The sequence below is a fragment of the Lepisosteus platostomus genome, chromosome 16 (assembly GCF_059453375.1).
Source record: "Lepisosteus platostomus isolate fLepPlt1 chromosome 16, fLepPlt1.hap1, whole genome shotgun sequence".
Lineage (NCBI taxonomy): Eukaryota > Metazoa > Chordata > Actinopteri > Semionotiformes > Lepisosteidae > Lepisosteus > Lepisosteus platostomus.
Genome location: NC_142626.1, coordinates 26355088 through 26373386, shown reverse-complemented (window position 1 = coordinate 26373386; position 18299 = coordinate 26355088). Strand labels below are relative to the sequence as shown.

The 18299-nt window shown below is 41.9% G+C and overlaps 1 long non-coding RNA gene and 1 pseudogene across 2 annotated transcripts; both read right to left on the bottom strand.

The window, feature by feature from the left end:
• Positions 1-782: 782 nt before the first annotated feature.
• Positions 783-12483, bottom strand: LOC148647113 (uncharacterized; annotated as a pseudogene). The gene is made up of 5 exons (XR_015927795.1): positions 12418-12483; positions 11273-11366; positions 8957-9024; positions 2243-2411; positions 783-2029 (listed from the first exon to the last, which is right to left on the bottom strand). The product of XR_015927795.1 is annotated as an uncharacterized LOC148647113 (transcript).
• A 3058-nt stretch (positions 12484-15541) lies between these two features.
• Positions 15542-16786, bottom strand: LOC148647112 (uncharacterized). The gene is made up of 2 exons (XR_015927786.1): positions 15873-16786; positions 15542-15749 (listed from the first exon to the last, which is right to left on the bottom strand). It is a non-coding gene; the product is annotated as an uncharacterized LOC148647112 (long non-coding RNA).
• Positions 16787-18299: the final 1513 nt, after the last annotated feature.

Sequence of the window (18299 nt, the reverse complement as noted above, 5' to 3'; positions counted from 1 at the left end):
CTCCGGTTTTTCATTGATGTGTAAATACGCACTAACTGGAACCCGGAGGGACCGCTGTGTACACATGTTCACAACGCAAGAAATACTGCCCCCCCTCCAAAAACCCTTTTTTCTTGATTACAGTAGTAATAGTAGTAGGTGTTAGCATAAACTATTAGTAATCAGAGAGATGGATATTCTGCATTCCTCTGCTTTGATCTAAATCTAAACAGGAACTAAACAAGTTCAGCATTGAAGTTCATCAAAGTTCTGCATACATATACGTCCGACATATTGTTTAGAGGCAGGTCATTCCTCTTCACTATGCCTCTCCTGGTGTAAATCAGGGATGGTTTAATGTTTTAGGCAGAAAATGTTAGACATTTGAGGCATTTGCATTTTTACATTTACTTTACTTTGCAGTAAGACTATTGTAGCAGTTCCCGTGTCCCGAGGAAGCAGTGATTCCATGAGGAAGTCATGAAGATAGTGAAGATTAGAAATGTGCAGATTAGAAGAGGTTTTGTGGGGAACAGACCTCACACTAACCCACAGACACCATCTGCATAATGTCCTTTCATTTAGTATGGACTGGTGGTCAAGACGTGACAACACGTTTTTACACTTTCTTTTTTTAAAGAGTAATTGCCTTGTATAAGCATGTCCAATTTTATAAAGAGAAAAACAAGTATATAACGATTCCCTCAGGAGATTTTATTTGCAAAATATTGTAGCATATACAGGTTCTTTCAGGACAAAGGACTAGTGGAGACGCGATTAGTGAACCAAGCAAAAGCTTTTATTCTTCTTACCGACACACACAAAACCAAATACAGGATATATACCACATGAGGAGACTGACGGAACACGTACACATCGTTAAGGTGGTCCTTCTTAACAGCAGGCTATACACTTATATGCTTACACCGGACACTAAAACTGCTCTGACACTATTTACATATGCACTGTCAGCTGCTGGTCATCGTGCTGACCCTCGGACTCTCCCCGGCTACAACTCCTAGCCTGCCCAGCGGTACTATGAGCGCCTAGGGGCGCTTCCTCCTCACCACCGGGCTGGGGCGTTACAATATTTAAATGCTTAAAATATTAGGATGTTTCAGACTAAAATATTTCAGTGCTGAGTAAGCAAACTAGGCAATAAACAGTTTTTAAATCACTAGCTAGGAGGAGAGAAATGTCAGCAATGAGAGACCTGTGTTCAACATTGTGGGAAATGAACCCTGTTTCACTGATGAAATCATAGTGCTGTTACACTGGAGAGCAATCTCCCTCTTGTGGTCAATACTTATAACTGCAGTCTGTGTTTCCATTTAACACATCTTAATAAAAAACACCCAGATCCCAGGTGTCTCACAGTAGCATCTGTGATCTGTCTGTAGAAGCAGAGTTAATTGCATTCTATTTTACATAAACAACAAATGTCACAAGATAAAATAGATAGCTAGTCATGCTAAAAATATAGAATTTGTTAATTATATTTATTATCTGTAATGTTAATTAACATTATTTGTAACTTTCACTTTCATAGCCTATTCATTTTAATACTTAAATACATCTACACATCCTTTCTGTGTGTTTATTACACAACATTTATAAATGTTGTATTTTAGCAGCTCTGCAGCTGTTCTCAACCTCAGTCCTCTGTGGTTCCTGTTGATGAGCCAGAGCAGCTCCTGTAGAGCTGAGGGAGGTTTTTGTACAGACGTGTATCACTGTGTGAATGGAAAACTATAACCACTCTGCCCACAGTAATAATCTCCTGCATCTTCAGCTTGGACTCCAGTGATTGTCAGTGTAAAGGCTGTTCCAGACCCACTGCCAGTGAATCGATCAGGAACCCCAGTATAACGGTTTGTTGCACGATAAACCAGGAGTTGTGGAGCCTGACCAGGTTTCTGCAGGTACCAGTGGAGGTAGCTGGTACTACCACTGGTAACAGAGCTGCTGGCTGTACAGCTGATAGAGACAGAGCTTCCTGGGAGAACAGACTGAGCTGGAGACTGAGTCAGAACAATCTGCCCACTGGACTCTGGAGGTGAAATAGCAACAAGAATTATTAATACATACTTTGTATAAATATTTGTATATACAGTATACACATTTGTTAAAGTTCTTTAAATTGTAGGTTTATTCTAATTTTTTTTATTCTAAAGTTCTTTCACAGTTTGGTTAATATTGTGAAATTAATGTTAATGTAAAATAAAAATAGTAGAATTAGAGAAGTATTTTATTTAATCCTCACCTTGAGCAAAGAGCCCCACTGTCCCCAGCAGTAGAATCAGTGTCATCATTGTCCTGTTTGTCAGTGACTCTGAAAGGGCTGAACAGTGACTGATCCACACTGTGAGTCTTAAAGTGTCTGGAGCAGTGAGGCGGCACAGGTATGCAAAGCTCCTTCCTGTATACAAATCCTGTCACAGACAGTTAGAAAAGGCCTGAGCTGGGAGAACAGGTACAATCTGCAAGGTTGGGTCTTTTGTTATGTGTATATAATATGTAGTGCATGAACTACTGGATCAGTACTCTAACGTTAGAGCTCTATCACATTTAGGCTGTGCATATACACCTCTTAAAAACAACAGCTTTTTCTCTAAACATTCTGAAAGCACTGATCCAGCAGAGACTCGCCTTCCCCTGGAGGTCCTCTTGCCAGCACCTGGGGATCCCAGTCCTCCACTGGCCTTGCTACAGAACCTGCTATTCCTCTGTCTGTTTATTCCTGGTGAACTCTCCCCAGTGACCCTGCTGTCTACTTTCCACACAGCTCCTCTCGCGCTGGTCTCCCCACCTTCTCCACAGACAGTTTCCAGTCTGCAGACTGCAGCCTTCACTCGCTCCCAGCCCAGTCAGCCCACACATCTCTCGCTCTCTGCTTCCTGCTCACTGCTTCAACTCCATCTCATCTCTCTAATCTCCCAAAGATCCCTTAAGTCCTGCACTTGAGGCTCAACCTGTCATTTCAGTGCAGGGCTTAATAGCGGCTGCAGCATAACATACATGGTGTACAACGTATTGATACAACACCAGAACATGCATAATCAATTTTAATAGAATATATTTGTGAAATGATCTGCTGTGATAGGAAAAAAATATATAATTCACTCAGGGATTACCCAGTTAAAAGTTAATTACATCAGAGTTAATATATATATATATCACATACATTAACACTAATGACATTATATCTCATAACATAGATCGACTTTAAAGTGTTATTGTCAACCTTGTTATGGCAACCATGGAAGTATCAGCCTCGGACAGTTAAATCACATTTATCACACTGTAGCGGTGAGGCTTATTAATAAGAAATAATTAAGCGTTGGTATGCTCCTAAAAGAGGCCCCATCTCACCCTCCATCTCTGTGGTGCAGCCACAGAGAAAGAATTCATGCAAGCTGATTTAAGATGTTTTCTTTTGATAAGAAACAAACTCCCAGACGGGGATGCACTTAGCTAAGCCTGGCTATCATGATCAATGGTCATCCATTGGTGCCTATCTGTCTAGGGAGTGCCAGTTGGACATCTGGACTGCATTCCTAAGTGTCAGGAGTAGGTGACTCATATCTCACCTTGATCAACCAATCAGGGACTGGTAGGGCCGAGTAACCCACGTGGGACTCTGATGCCCATGGAACTTTCAGCCAATCAATGAGCTGAAGTTCCTCCAGGTAAAAACAGGCAACACAGAGAGCCTGGGAGATTCAACAAGATTCAGATTGAGATTCAGATTCAACAAGATTCAGTAAGATTCTGGAGAGGATTCTGTGGACTGTTCTAAAGGGAATTCAAAGGAGAATTCCAGGGCAGGACGGCCCAGGAGCAGAAGGCTCCCAAGGGCAGGACATTCTCGCAGCGCGCCTCCTGACCATCCTGAGACTCAGCCCGGACAACCACGGAACGGCCAGTGTGTCCGAGTGCCAGAACTTTCCTTTGTTCTAAGAGTCTAGAGTGGAGGTTGTCAGAGAGTAACCAGCAGCAGGCCTCGTGAACAGGTCGGAACTGTGGACAGCTGAATCACTATTCAGAACTAGCTATTCATCAGGAACGAACCGGTCCTCTTCCTGACTTGCTGGGACCCACAGTCATCTTTTCTCCTGTGCACAAACTTTGCTAGTTAAAGCCAACGCTAACTAGCCGGTCAGTGAGCATCAGCAGCGCACCGTCGCAAGCCAACTTCACTGCATTACAGCTCGAGAATTCAATTGTTATCCAAACCAGTTGATATCAATTTAATTCCTAAGAGTTATGTGCTTGTTTGAGTATCTAATGTAGAAGTTGTAACCAAGTTCATTTATGAAACGGTCTTAATGAATGATATACTGAACGTATGTCCTCTTGATATGTGTAACTCTTTGTAACTGACCGAATATACCTTTTGTATTCTGATAACCCTCTCGATAAGATCTGTTAGGTTTACATGCATATTCTATGTATTAATAAATGTATCCTCGTGTATTAGTACCTGTGTGTGCGCGTTGTTTGAGTTATGTCGCATTGTTGGATTCTAAAGCCATCAAAAGAATCAACTTTGTGATTTACTGCTACAATTAATAATTGTCTCAGTAAATGCCCAAACCCTACAGAACTGGTGCCTTCAGAGAGCCACTATGATTACATATTTGGCGTCCCTGAGCCGGTTTTCCCTACAACACACAAGTAAATGTGCTTTTACTATAATTAACTATTAAACGTGTCAAGACACTTTTTGGCATTCATACATTTTTTTTGTGCCTAAACTTCCTGAAGGTCTTATCATGGAAAGGTGATCCATTTGTAGGACATTGCAAAGATGTAATTTTGTGGTTGGGAATCTTCCAGGATGTTCCACTTTATATTTTAGATTCATACAAGAAGCTTGGAGATTGCAGTTCAGGTGGGATTTAATAGGACTTTAGGGACATGAGTTCAAATCCTGTGGTGATTCATATGACTATTACTATATGATGATTGGAAAGTGTTGTGAAATGCTGTGTCTTTTTTCAATTAGTTCCTTCTCTTTAGTGTTCTGTCTGTCCCTCTATTCCAAGTGTGGGCCAGACTCAGTACATCCTTTCTGACTGTATGATGATTTATGAGCATCTAGGTTTCTAGACACTGTATGATTCTATATGTGATGTTTCCACAGCAACCTGCCTGACTGGTGGAACTAGCCAACTCCACAGCGCCCCCGCGAGGATGGGACAAACAACTGGTACTAACAACCAGACCCAGACACCTCTGTGTTCCTGAGCTGATAAAACTGCAGGTGAATTTCTTTGGTTTCTTCTAAAGAATAAGAAATAAAAACAGTCTGGTGACCAGCAGTGCTTCAGTTGTACCAGGAGAAATAATCTTACAGTGCATCTTTGAAGTATTCGGCTATAAACACTGGAGGTGTTTAAAGGACACTTTAAACAAATATAAAAATTAGGGCTTTTCAAAATATTTTCCCGAAGAGCTACAGTCTAGAATTGAGCTCCCTTGTAAGTGAAGGGGATAAAATTCATCAGCAGTACAGTGTAACATGACAAAGTGGTGAGGAGACTTCAGTATTAGAGAGCTGTGATATACAGTTCAATAAATTTTATTAAGCTGACAAAAGCTCACAAGTCATTCTGAGAGCACTGTGAGTAAAACACAGTTTATAGGAATGATTATTTGAGTTATGGCATTGCTGCCTGTCAGTGCTGGGCCCCTTGATTCAATTTCCAAGGTGCAAACTTCCCTGTGTTTGAATGGATTTTGTCCACATGCTCTGGTGTCCTGCCACAGTCTACATTGAGCCCAGTGCGTGCGTGCGTGCGTGTGTTTGAGTCTATCAACCCTGCAATGAACTGGATTTTCATCCAGAGTGTATCCTGCCTTAAACCCATTGTAAATAAAACATATACTATTATATTGTAGTCTGTAAAGATCTGTTCCTTCTGATTTTTCTTTCTATTCTTGTATCTATCAATTTTGTATCTCTATTGTTTAAAGCACAGAAAATTCTTAAGAACCTGAAAGATTTGTTTTCCATTAAAGTTTTCTCTAAGTTTTCAACACCGTACTGGATAAAGTGGTTAGAAAATGGATGGATGGATTTCTGGTGAGATGGCAGAGGTGATCCAGCCTTACGCTCAAAATGATTGAAATGAGGAATAATATAATCACAGTTCTTTGACTGCTGTGACGGTGTTAAATGATCTCTTATTGGAGTAAAATAAACTTGTAAGAGCATCTGCAGTAGGTCCCAGCTGCAGCAGTGCAGTCGCTGTGCAGTCCTGCTGAGGGAGGTTTTTGTACAGCTGTGTAACACTGTGTGAACAGATTTTTACTGCTGATGTAGTGGAAACTCTGACAGTAGTAATCTGCTGCATCTTCAACATGGACTCCTGTGATGGTCAGAGTGAAGTCAGTCCCAGATCCACTGCCACTGAAACGGTCTGGGATCCCAGTATAACGATTAGTTGCACCATAGATCAGGAGTTTAGGAGCTTCCCCAGCTTTCTGTTGGTACCAGTGGAGGTAGTTGTTATTATACACTGCAGGACTGGTCTTACAGCTCACAGTGACTGTCTGTCCAGAGAGAACAGATTTCACTGCTGGAGTCTGAGTCACAGTAATCTGTCCACTGGATTCTGCAAACAAGACAAAACACATTAAATGCAGGAATTTAATGATGAGTTATTTAATTTCTTTTAGCTATTTTACACTTTTCTGTAAAGTTTGTTTACATTATATGCTAAAAGCTATATACTTCAAAGACATTAAAAAACTATGTTTAATTTAACACCTAAATTATGTTAGTGTTAAATTATACCCTGAACAGAAATGAGGAGAATCCAGATGAAGATGGTGATGAAGGTCATTGTTGCTGTAGGTTCTGTTGACATGAAGGGCAGCTCTCAGTCATTAAGTGTTAAACTCACAGGGCTATAAACACTCCCAGAGCACTGAAGCATGGGCTGCCAATGCAAAGTGTCTCTTCTATGCAAATTGTCTTCCTGGGTTCAGCAGCACTTGTAGCCAGTCAGTGCTGGAAACACAGGCTCAGTTGTGTGTGTTGTGACAGAGCAAGATGAGCAGTTTAGCATGAACACTCCCAGGACAGCAGGACTAGACTTATAAAGCTAGACAGCTTTATTAGTAGCAGAGGATGAGACAATCAGCTGAGCCCTTATTCCACTCAACACAGCTGGAATGGAGTGGAGTGTGGAGAATCTGGTTACAGAAGCACTTGGCTCTGTGTGTTCAGACATAAGTTAATTTCTTCTTAATGTTCAGCAACACAAGTCCCTCCTTAATTCCAGCACTTTGTGTGTAAGGCTGGAGAGAGAGACTTTGACATTGATCTCTGACTTCAGGGAGAGACTCTGGAGGAGTGTGCCCTCTGGTGGCACCAAAGTCTTGTTTTCAATGAAAATACATTAATTTGAACCTCTTCTACATAGATACTGTACATACTTACTCTATACATACTTGTCTTTTCACCTGAAAACGCAGCATGAAAAATCATCCCTATCCATTGTGTTTCAAAATGGAACTTATGCCTGTCTTGACTCCTTAGATTAAATGATTAAAGCAGGTACAATCTATTCAGAAACACAAGAAAGTTTACAAATGAGGAGGCTAATGGGCCCATCTTGCTTTCTTGGTTTTAAAATTGAAGTTGAAATTCCAGCTAGACCACTGCTGTTGTGTCCTTTTAGAATGAACTTCATCTAATTTGCTCCAGTAAAACACTAGGCTGGATCAATGGGCTGCCTTAGATGCAACAGCTGAGTTAATTGGTGATTATTGATGATCAAAGGTGTTCATCCTGTCTCTTCTTGAATGGAATCACCTTCTATATCACAGGTGTGACAGCTTGTTCCAAGCATCTACATTTCTGTGTGTAAAGTGATACCTCAGGTTCTTGATCATATATAAGCTCTTTCCACTCCTATTACTTTCCCCAAATCCAACCTTGATCCAGGTATTGAAATCAGATATTTGATAAACTTAGATCCTTTCAAGATGTTAATTTTTCCATCAGTCTTGATTCCTCTCCTGTGTTCTGTTTTCACTGTGAATAATGTCTGCAGTGCATTTGACTTCATTCAACATGTTTTGTACAATATTTCACCAGAAGTGACTTTACTGTCACAAACTGGACTAGGGGATGGTGTTCTTAAAGAACAACAAGGTTGGCTAACTGGAGCAGAACCCTTGCAGAAAGAGCTTGAGAAAGCAAAACCTGCCTTTTTTGTTTTGTGAATGTACTTTATGTCATGGTTGTGGTTCAGCAATCCATCCCAGGTTTGTTGTAAGACCCTATGTGAGGCAATAGAATCCGGAAGAGACAGGAGGTGGACTTCAGCGAAGATAAACAGGGTTTATTGGTGATACTATTGAACAGTGACAGTACATGAACAGGTGCACAAGGGAACAATCAAAGGCAACCAAGTCAAGCAGGTTCACACATAGGTCAGGGCACAGTCCAAAACTTGATATTGGAGATCCATCCAGAGACAAGGACAAGGGTCAAATCCCCGGGAAGGGGGAGCACAAACACAGGAACATCAAGGGATCCTCCAGGCACCGGGCTTGATGTGTTGTCACACATCAACTCCTCCATCACAGAGTCCCTGGACCCCCTGCAGTTCGCCTACCAGAACAACAGATCAGTGGATGAAACTGTCTCCCTGGCTCTGCATACAGCCTTGGAACACCTGGACACTAAGAACTCGTATGTGAGAATGCTGTTTGTGGACTACAGTTCAGCATTCAATTCCATCATACCCTGTCAACTGGTGACAAAGCTCAGGGGATTAGGTCTGTGCAACTCTGTCTGCAACTGGCTGCTGGACTTTCTTATCGAGAGACCACAGGTGGTGCGGATAGGCAATAAAACATCAACACCACTCACCCTGAGCACTGGAACCCCACAAGGCTGCTGTCTGAGTCCAAGGTTGTACTCCCTATTTACTCACGACTGCACAGCAAGACACAGCAATAACCGCATCATCAAGTTTGCCGATGACACCACTATAATAGGACTGATCAGTGATGATGACGAGTCCACTTACAGGGATGAAGTTGTACAGCTGCTTAGGTGGTGTCATAGCAATAACCTGGACTTGAACATAAAGAAAACGAAAGAGCTAATAGTGGACTTTCGGAGACACAGGCCACACACTCACAGCCCACTCAGTATTGATGGAACGGAAGTGGAAACAGTCACCAGCTTTAGGTTTTTGGGAATTCACATCTCTAAAGATCTAACCTGGACTGTGAACACTGACTCTATCATGAAGAAGGCTCAGCAGCGCCTTTATTTCTTGAGGTGCCTCAAGCGATGGGGGATGCCAATACATGTGTTGGTGAACTTCTACCGCTGCACTATCGAGAGCGTCCTCACCAACGGGATCACCGTGTGGTATGGCAACACCTCTTCGCGAGAAAGAAAGGCACTGCAGAGAATGGTCAATATGGCCCAGAAGATCATCGGCTGCGGTCTCACCGAGATTAAACAGCTCTATGAGGACCGCTGCCGTGGTAGAATTCTGGCCATCACAGAGGACAGTCACCACCCAGGGCATGAGCTCTTCACCCCACTGCCCTCAGGCAAGAGATATAAGAGCATACGGACACTTACCACTAGATTCTTCAATAGCTTCTTTCCACAAGCAGTGAGACTGGCGAACACATTTAGCCATCCCCCTCGGACCACACCTACACCATCACCATCTACCTCATTGTAATTTATTTATTGTACGTCTCCAGTCATTGTTTACACGTCTGTATTGTTTACATTCAAACTGTCTGCATGTTTACTTGCACATTGTCTATTGTTTGTTTGTACATTGTCTTGATGCACTGTTTGCACCTTGTTTTGTTTTTTACACTTGTTTTACAATCGAGAGACTTTCTGTAAGTAAGAATTCCATTGTACCAGTACCAGTTACATATGGCAATAAAGTTCAAGTTCAAGTTCAAGTTCATAGATCGGGAATGTCAGGGATGAAGCCCTCAGGCAAGCCATAGCCTGGTAATAACCAAGCCTCTAGATATCCACAGTCCAGTGCTGAGCCCCAAGCCCTGGAGAACATACAAACAATCACACTGAATTAATGACAAGAGAGTAGTGGAGTGCCCTCTAGAGGAGGGATGTCAACTGTGACACTTTATGTACATTTTCCTAAGCTCAATACATTTTTCCATCTCCGGAAATCCAAAACCTTGAAAAACATCTGAGAGCCAGTTGTGTTTCCTGCTTTTAATGATTTCTTTTCCATGCTCTTCCCCTTGAAGCAACTCTTTAGTTGGCCACATTAAAATCAAGTATCATCCTGGTTTCAAGCAAGATATAATCATATTAAAAAAAGAGATGTACTGTAGCTCCTGCAATCTCTATAACTGGCTACTACAACATTTGAGAATGAAATTGCATAGAAATAGCATGTCTTTGGCTCCTCTCTATAATATTTGCAGATTTTCATGAACATATCTACAGTACTATAATAATAGAGGATCTTCTATAGTGAATGCTATGAAACAACCACATGATAATATAGAAGAAATTCAATATCATTTTTATAGAGAGGGATTCCACATTTTCTGCTGAAATGAGGTTAGGATATTCACAACTGGTCAGCAATGCCTAACAGCTTTCTAGATTTAGGAGAGTTTCTCCCCAGGAAGAAATTTTCTGTAGTCATTCCTTCTCAAATACAATGAGATTTGTAAATTTGCTTTCTGTTCCAAAAAGGTCACATGTCATTATAGAGATTTGTAATAGATTACAGATCTGTATGTGTTTTGGAGTTTCACTGTGGCACTGTGGCAAAATGTAACCTATTGGATCTGCAGTAGGAGAATCCTCTTGTGGGCATGTCTGATACCTTGTCCATCTCCAAAGTTGGTGTGTTCAAAAATGTCATCCCAATTGTGGGCATTTTTCTAATAGTGCCCCTCCCTAAAGTAGGCGTGTCAGATATAGGGTCACTCCCTCTATAGGTGTGTCTGATACCACATCACTCCCACCTGTCTGTTCATCTTTAAATGATCAACTAGTAAGAGCTGTTCAATCAGAATTAACAGTTGGCAAATTGAGGGCAGGCCGCCTTAAGACCTACGTGCTGACGCTGCACAACTGAAGTCTGATAAAAATCTGAACAAGCAATAATATCTGTGGTTATGAACACGCACTGGAGGTGCAGAGCTCAGCTGGAATGAAAACCAGCAGGCTGTGTTCCTGCAGCCCCAGAGCTGGGAGCCACTGCTCTGATTTATTTTCATACCCAGGGAAATGTGAGAATGACGGACTTGCCCCCGTGGATCCCTTCCTTCTCCCAGAATTGCTCCTTGAAGAGCAGGAAGAGTTCACTCCAGCTGTGGTAGTGGACACTCCGCAGGGCCTCTTCCTTGTGCAGGGAGAGAGGGGGGTTAAATCTGATTTATATGAGGGTCCCATAACTATGACATGGAATCCAGGCACAGAGAAACAAGACCTATTAGTGCAATGAGGCTGTAATGGGTGCAAAGATGGAACTGTAACAGTGGTCTATAGGTCATAAGATGAACCCTAGAGCTGGAACAGGTCAGCTGGTGAGCAGCAGGCAGGAGCAGCAAACAGGCAAAGCACAGACCAGAACTGAAGTCAGGAAACAATTGCAGCTCTGAGCTGGAGAGACACATCAAAGGAACAAGGAAACATATGATGGTTTAGGACTACAGAAGCAACCCAGGTACACACTTAAGTGAAACTCAAGGAAAATGCAAAGCCAGAGTTGAGACAAATCGGGTCAATAGTCCAAGGAGCAACACAGACACAGCCAGGAACAAGGCAGTGGCTCAGAAATGAAGCTCTATACTGGAGCCCTGAGCAGAGCTCAGTCAGACCTTAAACAGCCTGCTTCACTAGGAGATGGGGAGGACGTGGTGATCCACAGGTGAAGCCGGCTTCCTGTCTGACTGCATTTCCACAGCAACCAGAACTAGTCAACTCCACAGCGCCCCCGTGAAGACAGGAGAGACAACTGGTACATTGTACTAGCAGCCAGACCCAGACATCACAGTGTTCCTGAGCTGATAAAACTGAAGGAGAATTTCTTTAGTTTCTTCTAAAGTTTAAGAAATAAAAACTATCCAAATCCAACTATCTTTAAAACAGGCCAGTGGTGTTTCATTAGTACCAGGAGATATAACCTTACACTTACAATGTATCTTTGAAGTATTCAACTGTAAACAGAGGAGAATAAAGACTTTAAAGAAATATAAAAAATAGGGTTTTTCAAAACGTTTTTTTTTCCAAAAAAAAGCACTACAGTCTGGTATTAAGCTCACGTGTCATTCTGTGAGCAGTGTGATTAAAAATACAGTTTGTAGGAATGATTTCTTAAGTTCTGGCATTGCTGCCTGGCAGCGCTGGGGCCCTGGATTCAATTCTCTGGGTGCTAACTGTGTGGAGCTTGCATGTTCTCCCTCTGTTTGGTGGGCTTCGTCCAGGTGCACTGGTCTCCTCCCACAGTCCAAAGACATGCTGGTAGAATTACTGTCTACTGAGGAAATTGACCCCACTGTGAGTGGGTGTGTTTGTCTGCGCTGCAATGGACTGGCTTCACATCCAGAGTGTATCTTGCCTTTTGCACCCTTTGCGATTAATTCAAGTAATGAAACATCATATTGTATTCTGCATATATGTGTTACTTATGTTTTTCTTTCTCTTCCTGTATTTATGTTTTTTTTTTGTATCTTTATTATTTCAAACACGACACTTCTCAGGTGCAGGAAAATAAAACCCCTTGGATATCAGAGATGGCACGTGTAATCAATATCTCTCTCCTCTGCCTCACAGTCAAAATGATTCAAAAGATAAATAATTTAATCACAGTTCTTTGAGTACTGTAACTTTGTGAAAAGGTCTCTTTTAGTACTAAAATAAATATGTAAGTGCACCTGCAGTACTGTAGGTCTCAGCTGCAGCAGTGCAGTTGCTGTGCAGCCCTGCTGAGGGAGGTTTTTGTACGGCTGTGTAACACTGTGTGAACAGACTTTTACTGCTGATGTAGTGGTAACCCTGACAGTAATAATCTGCTGCATCTTCAGCCTGTACTCCTGTGATGGTCAGAGTGAAGTCGGTCCCAGATCCACTGCCACTGAAACGCTCTGGGATTCCAGTATAATGGTTAGTTGCTGCATAGATCAGGAGTTTGGGAGCTTCTCCAGCTTTCTGTTGGTACCAGGCTAACTCATTGTTACCATACACTGCAGGACTGGTCTTACAGCTCACAGTGACTGTCTGTCCAGAGAGAACAGATTTCACTGCTGATGTCTGAGTCACAGTTACCTGTCCACTGGATTCTGAAAATAAAAAATATTTTTTTTCATGACCAGCATTATATTTTCGAAAGGTACAATGCATTATACAGTACTTAATTTGTATTTCCCTCAAAAAACTATTAAATAATATCTTACCCTGAGTGTATATGAGGAGAGTCCAGATGAAGATGGTGATGAAGGTCATTTTTGCTGTGGGTTCTGTTGCCATGAAGGCCAGCTCTCAGTCATGAAGTGTTAAACTCACAGGGCTATAAACACTCCCAGAGCACTGAAGCATGTACTGCCAATGCAAAGTGTCTCTTCTATGCAAATTGTCTTCCTCTGTCTGTAGAAAATGTTGAAGAGCAGTTTCTGTAGTTGTCAATTAAAGCCGCGTGGCTCTGGTATGCAAAGCACTTTCTTTTCCTGTGTATAAATCCCGTTTCAGACCAATCAATGTGATCTGAGCTGTGAGCAGAGGTAGGACTTGAAAATAGATGGATAGTTTTCCTCTGTTTTGCATCATTCATTAATCACAGGGTTTTGAAAGATGAGAGAGAGGGGCTTTCTGTCTGATCCCTGACTGAATTTAAGAGAGACATTGAGCAACATGAGACCCCAGTAGGTGAGGGCCAGGGACAGATCATAGCATCTCACTCTGTACAACATCTCCCTCCCCTGAGCATTATCATTACAGCCCTGCTCTCCTCACGATCTCAACCCAGGAGGAGGAATTTCTCACACAGCCTGCTCCCTGTAGAAGAGAGCAGGGACTTGTAGCCTCCAGTCGACAGCAGAGTGAGCTACACTGAGGGGCTGTTTTTTCCACTTGCTGGAGGGAAGAGTTCACACTTTCACACACTGGTCTGATGAAGTGGTTTTGTTACAGTATATACAGGGAATTCAAGGTGGAGGTTGGTGTTGAATTTTGAAGATCCTCCAGAGGAAAGTTTTGCTTTAATAAAACTCCTTGCACTGTTATTCTACAATAAAGATTAATTATTTATTCTACAATAAAGATTTAATGTGCTGGGGCCACATGATCCACAGGTATTTAGGTTGAGAACTATCCACAAGTAAATATTTTAATAGCCAGCCTTGTGGGGTTAACTACCTTCTCTCTGCTGTGTTGAAGGTGCTCTCTGCTCTTCACTGTGATAATGCCATCTGCAGCTGAGTGTTTCTGTGTGTTGCCTCCTTTTATACCCCAGGGAAACAGTAACCCATTGGAGGCTTCTATATACGCTTGGACATGTTAATTGTAATTGCAGAGTGTGGAACGTTATTGTTGTTTTAATTTTGTTGGATTTCATTTAAAAAAAGAGATATTTGCAGTATTTAAAGAAGTATTAAAATAAGTCTTTGCCACAGCCATTAGACTCCTAAACTCTTAATTAACCAGCCCCCACTCACACCCCACTATTTCTGCACTGAACTCACAGCACTGCCTCTGCTTGGTTTTTGCACACTGCTGCTGTCTGAATGCTAGTGGACATTACAGTTGTTACAGTATACTTCATTTATACTACTGCTATTGTATTCTGTATTAATCACTTGCAGATCCCTACCAACCACAGTTTTATTTTTTTATTTTCATTTTATACGGCTTCTTATCATTACTGTATGCTGTTGGCACACATGCCATTATGTCCCTGTCTCCAACAGTATGTGCTGTCAACTGTTATGCCATGTGGTATTTGAGGAAACAGGCAAGTAAGCACTTTATTGTACTCAGGTACATATGACACTAAACTTGAACTTGAGGTGTGAACAGAAGTGACCCTTTTGTTTTATGGGAATCAATCAATTATTAATCAAGAACAATTTTATTTTTTTAGTGCTATTAGTGTTATAGCATTGTATTTTTAGAATAGATTAAATAAATCTATAATATCTTAAATATAAAGATATCTGTCATATGATGTTGTTTGTTCCTGTTTTATCTGTGGTATAAATATAGCTAGAGCTGTTGTGTCTAATTATGAACTCCATATTACTACAGATATGTCATTCATGAAATTCAGTGTGTTTGTGTGCAGTTGAGTTCTATTTCATTGTCTTCATCCCCAGCATCTGCAGGAGGTCCCAGCTGCAGCGGTTCATTCGCTGTACAGTCCTGCTGAGGGAGGTTTTTGTATGGCTGTGTAACACTGTGTGAACACCCAGTTACTGTTGGGCTAGTGTAAACTCTGACAGTAATAATCTCCTGCATCGTCAGCCTGGACTCCAATGATGGTCAGAGTGAAGTCAGTCCCAGATCCACTGCCACTGAAACAACTTGGGGTCCCAGGGTTTAGTTTATTTAAAAGATAAATCAATAGTCTAGGAGCTCCTTCAGATATTTGATGTTAGCAGGCCATGTATTCACCATAGCTGTTACTGTAAACTGCACTGCTGGTCTTACAGCTCACAGTGACTGTCTGTCGTTGGAGAACTGATCTCACTGATGGACTCTGAGTCACAGTAACCTGTGAGTCCACTGGACTCTGAAATGAACAAGATAGAACAAGAAACAATGAAAGTTATGCTAGAGTATTGTTCAAATATGTAGTACAATATTTGTTTACATATATCTTCCACAAAATCTTTCTGCTGTATATCATTCTTACCTTGAATGCAGAGAAAGAGAACAAAGATGAAGATGATGATGAAGGTCATTGCTCCTGTGGGTTCTGTTGCCATGAAGTGCAGCTCTTAGTCATGAAGTGTTAAACTCACAGGGCTATAAGTACTCCCAGAGCACTGAAGCATGTGCTGCCAATGTAAAGTGTCTCTTCTATGCAAATGGTCTTCTTTGATAGGGAAGGATATTTAGCCAAGAAGAGTTGTAAACAGATTTTGTGCACTGAGGTCTGATATGAAGACATGTCTACTGGAATCTGGTCCAGCATCATTCTGAATGTTAAATTTAAACAATGTTTTTTCATCTTTAATTAAGGAGTATTCCAGAAGTCACTACAGATAACAACCCCCATGCCCAAATTTAACTCATGTTTTCCTGAAAAGGTAATCCGTTGTTTCTGAAGTTCAGTTTGGGATCTTGTTCTATTCGAACAGCATGTGACATTAACTGAGATAATTTGCACACTGTTGTGTTTAGTTGAGACTCACAGTGTGGATGAGTCACTGTTCAGCCCTTTCAGGGTCACTGACACACACAGGACAATGATGTTGTCACGAAGCCTTTTTCAGGACCCTATGCAGATGATAGAATCTGGAAGGGAGTGCAACAAACACGGGGAAAGCAGACTAAGATCGGGGCTGGAAGACGAACAGGGGGACTTGACGACTGTGCACTGGTGCTTGGGGGGGCGTGGACCAAGGCAAACAGGTCCAAAGGGAGTCTGTAGGGCAAGCCGGGGTGATCAAAAGGTCCAGAGCCGGGCAATCCATCCATGACTGACGAGCCAGGCGCTCCAAGCCCCGGACCCAGATGGGCAGGACACCGTTGTGAAGCCTATGCCATCGGGCCTCTCCTGGACCTGCTGGTAGGTGGGCTTCCGGGCGTCCATCTTCCAAAGCTGAGTCCAGATTGGTAGGAGCGGCTGGCTTTTATACAGAGGAGCTGGAACAGGAGGCAGGTGCAAAGAATGAACAGAAACAAGACAGAGCTGGAGCGCCCTTAAGAGGAGAGGCTTACGATCGAGACAGATGCCATTGATTCTACTGCTGGAGACACTGCGGCAATTTGATCAATGAAGCATTGAAACAAAAAATCAATCTAACATTGTTTGACTTTAGTTCTACAATAAATCTTAATCATAATTGGTTAATTTTAAAAATGAAATAAGTAGAAATGTAGCAAATGTGTTTTCTCAGGCAATTCACTACACGAATGTGTATAGAAATAATTAATTCATTATTGTTGCTATTTTACCTCCAGAGTCCAGTGGGCAGATTTTCACTCAGTCGCCAACTCAGACTGTTCTCCCAGGAGAAACTGTCTCTATCAGCTGTACAACCAGCAGCTCTGTTACTATTGGTAGTATCGACCTCTTGCACTGGTACCTACAGAAACCTGGTCAGGCTCCACAGCTCCTGGTTTATTACACAACAAACTGGTATTCTGGGGTACTGAATCAGTGGCAGTGGGTCTAGAACAGCCTTTACACTGTCAATCACTGGAGTCCAGGCTGAAGATGCAGGAGATTATTACTGTCAGCAGAGTAGCACAGTGACACACATCTGCACAAAAATCTCCTACAGGAGCTGCTCTTTTTCATCAACAGGAACCACAGAGGACTGAGGTTGATAACAGCCACTGAGATGCTACAGGTGAACTGAACACTGTTGGGTTAATTAGGAAATCAGTAATATATAGTACAAATGCAACATAAACTTGAGATTTTGTATCTATATTACAGTGTGAAATATATTTCCTGAAGAGTTTTAAATGCACTTCTCTGGTGACATAGCAATACCCCTGTGCTGAATAAAAAAACAACTTGGTCTCTGATACTGTAGCTCTCCAAGAGGATGACCATCTGAAAAATCTATCTATCCTTGTCCAACACATCAACATCTGCTGTTCAGACTCAAAAACTAAACGTCTTAACATTACTAAGAATCACCAGTGGACACAATCATCCAGAACAGTGGACATCACCTTCATCCTTGTGATGCACTCATGCTTCAGCCTGTTCCTGAGAGCTGATTTACTCACCAGTGTCTTGTTGACTTTATTCAGGGCCTTACTTGCTGTACAGAGTAATGAGGACAGTATTAACCGTGCTCACTCTAGTATTCGAGAGGGAGATTGAATAGTAAATATCCTGTATTGAATCCTGTGCTACACTGGTGACTCTGGGAGCATGTGTGGGGATAAGGTGTGAAGAATTGCTAGGTGATATAGTTGGCTACAGATTTGTGGGTTCAGTATCCCAGGCAGTATCCCAGGCATTGTGGGTTCAGTATCCCAGGCAGGAATAATAAATGTTCGAGTCGAGAGTTGCTTCAGTGTGTGATCTGTAAGATATAGAGGTTTAAAACACATTCCTTTGTAAAACTACTTATTTGATATTTAAACAGGTGTGTCA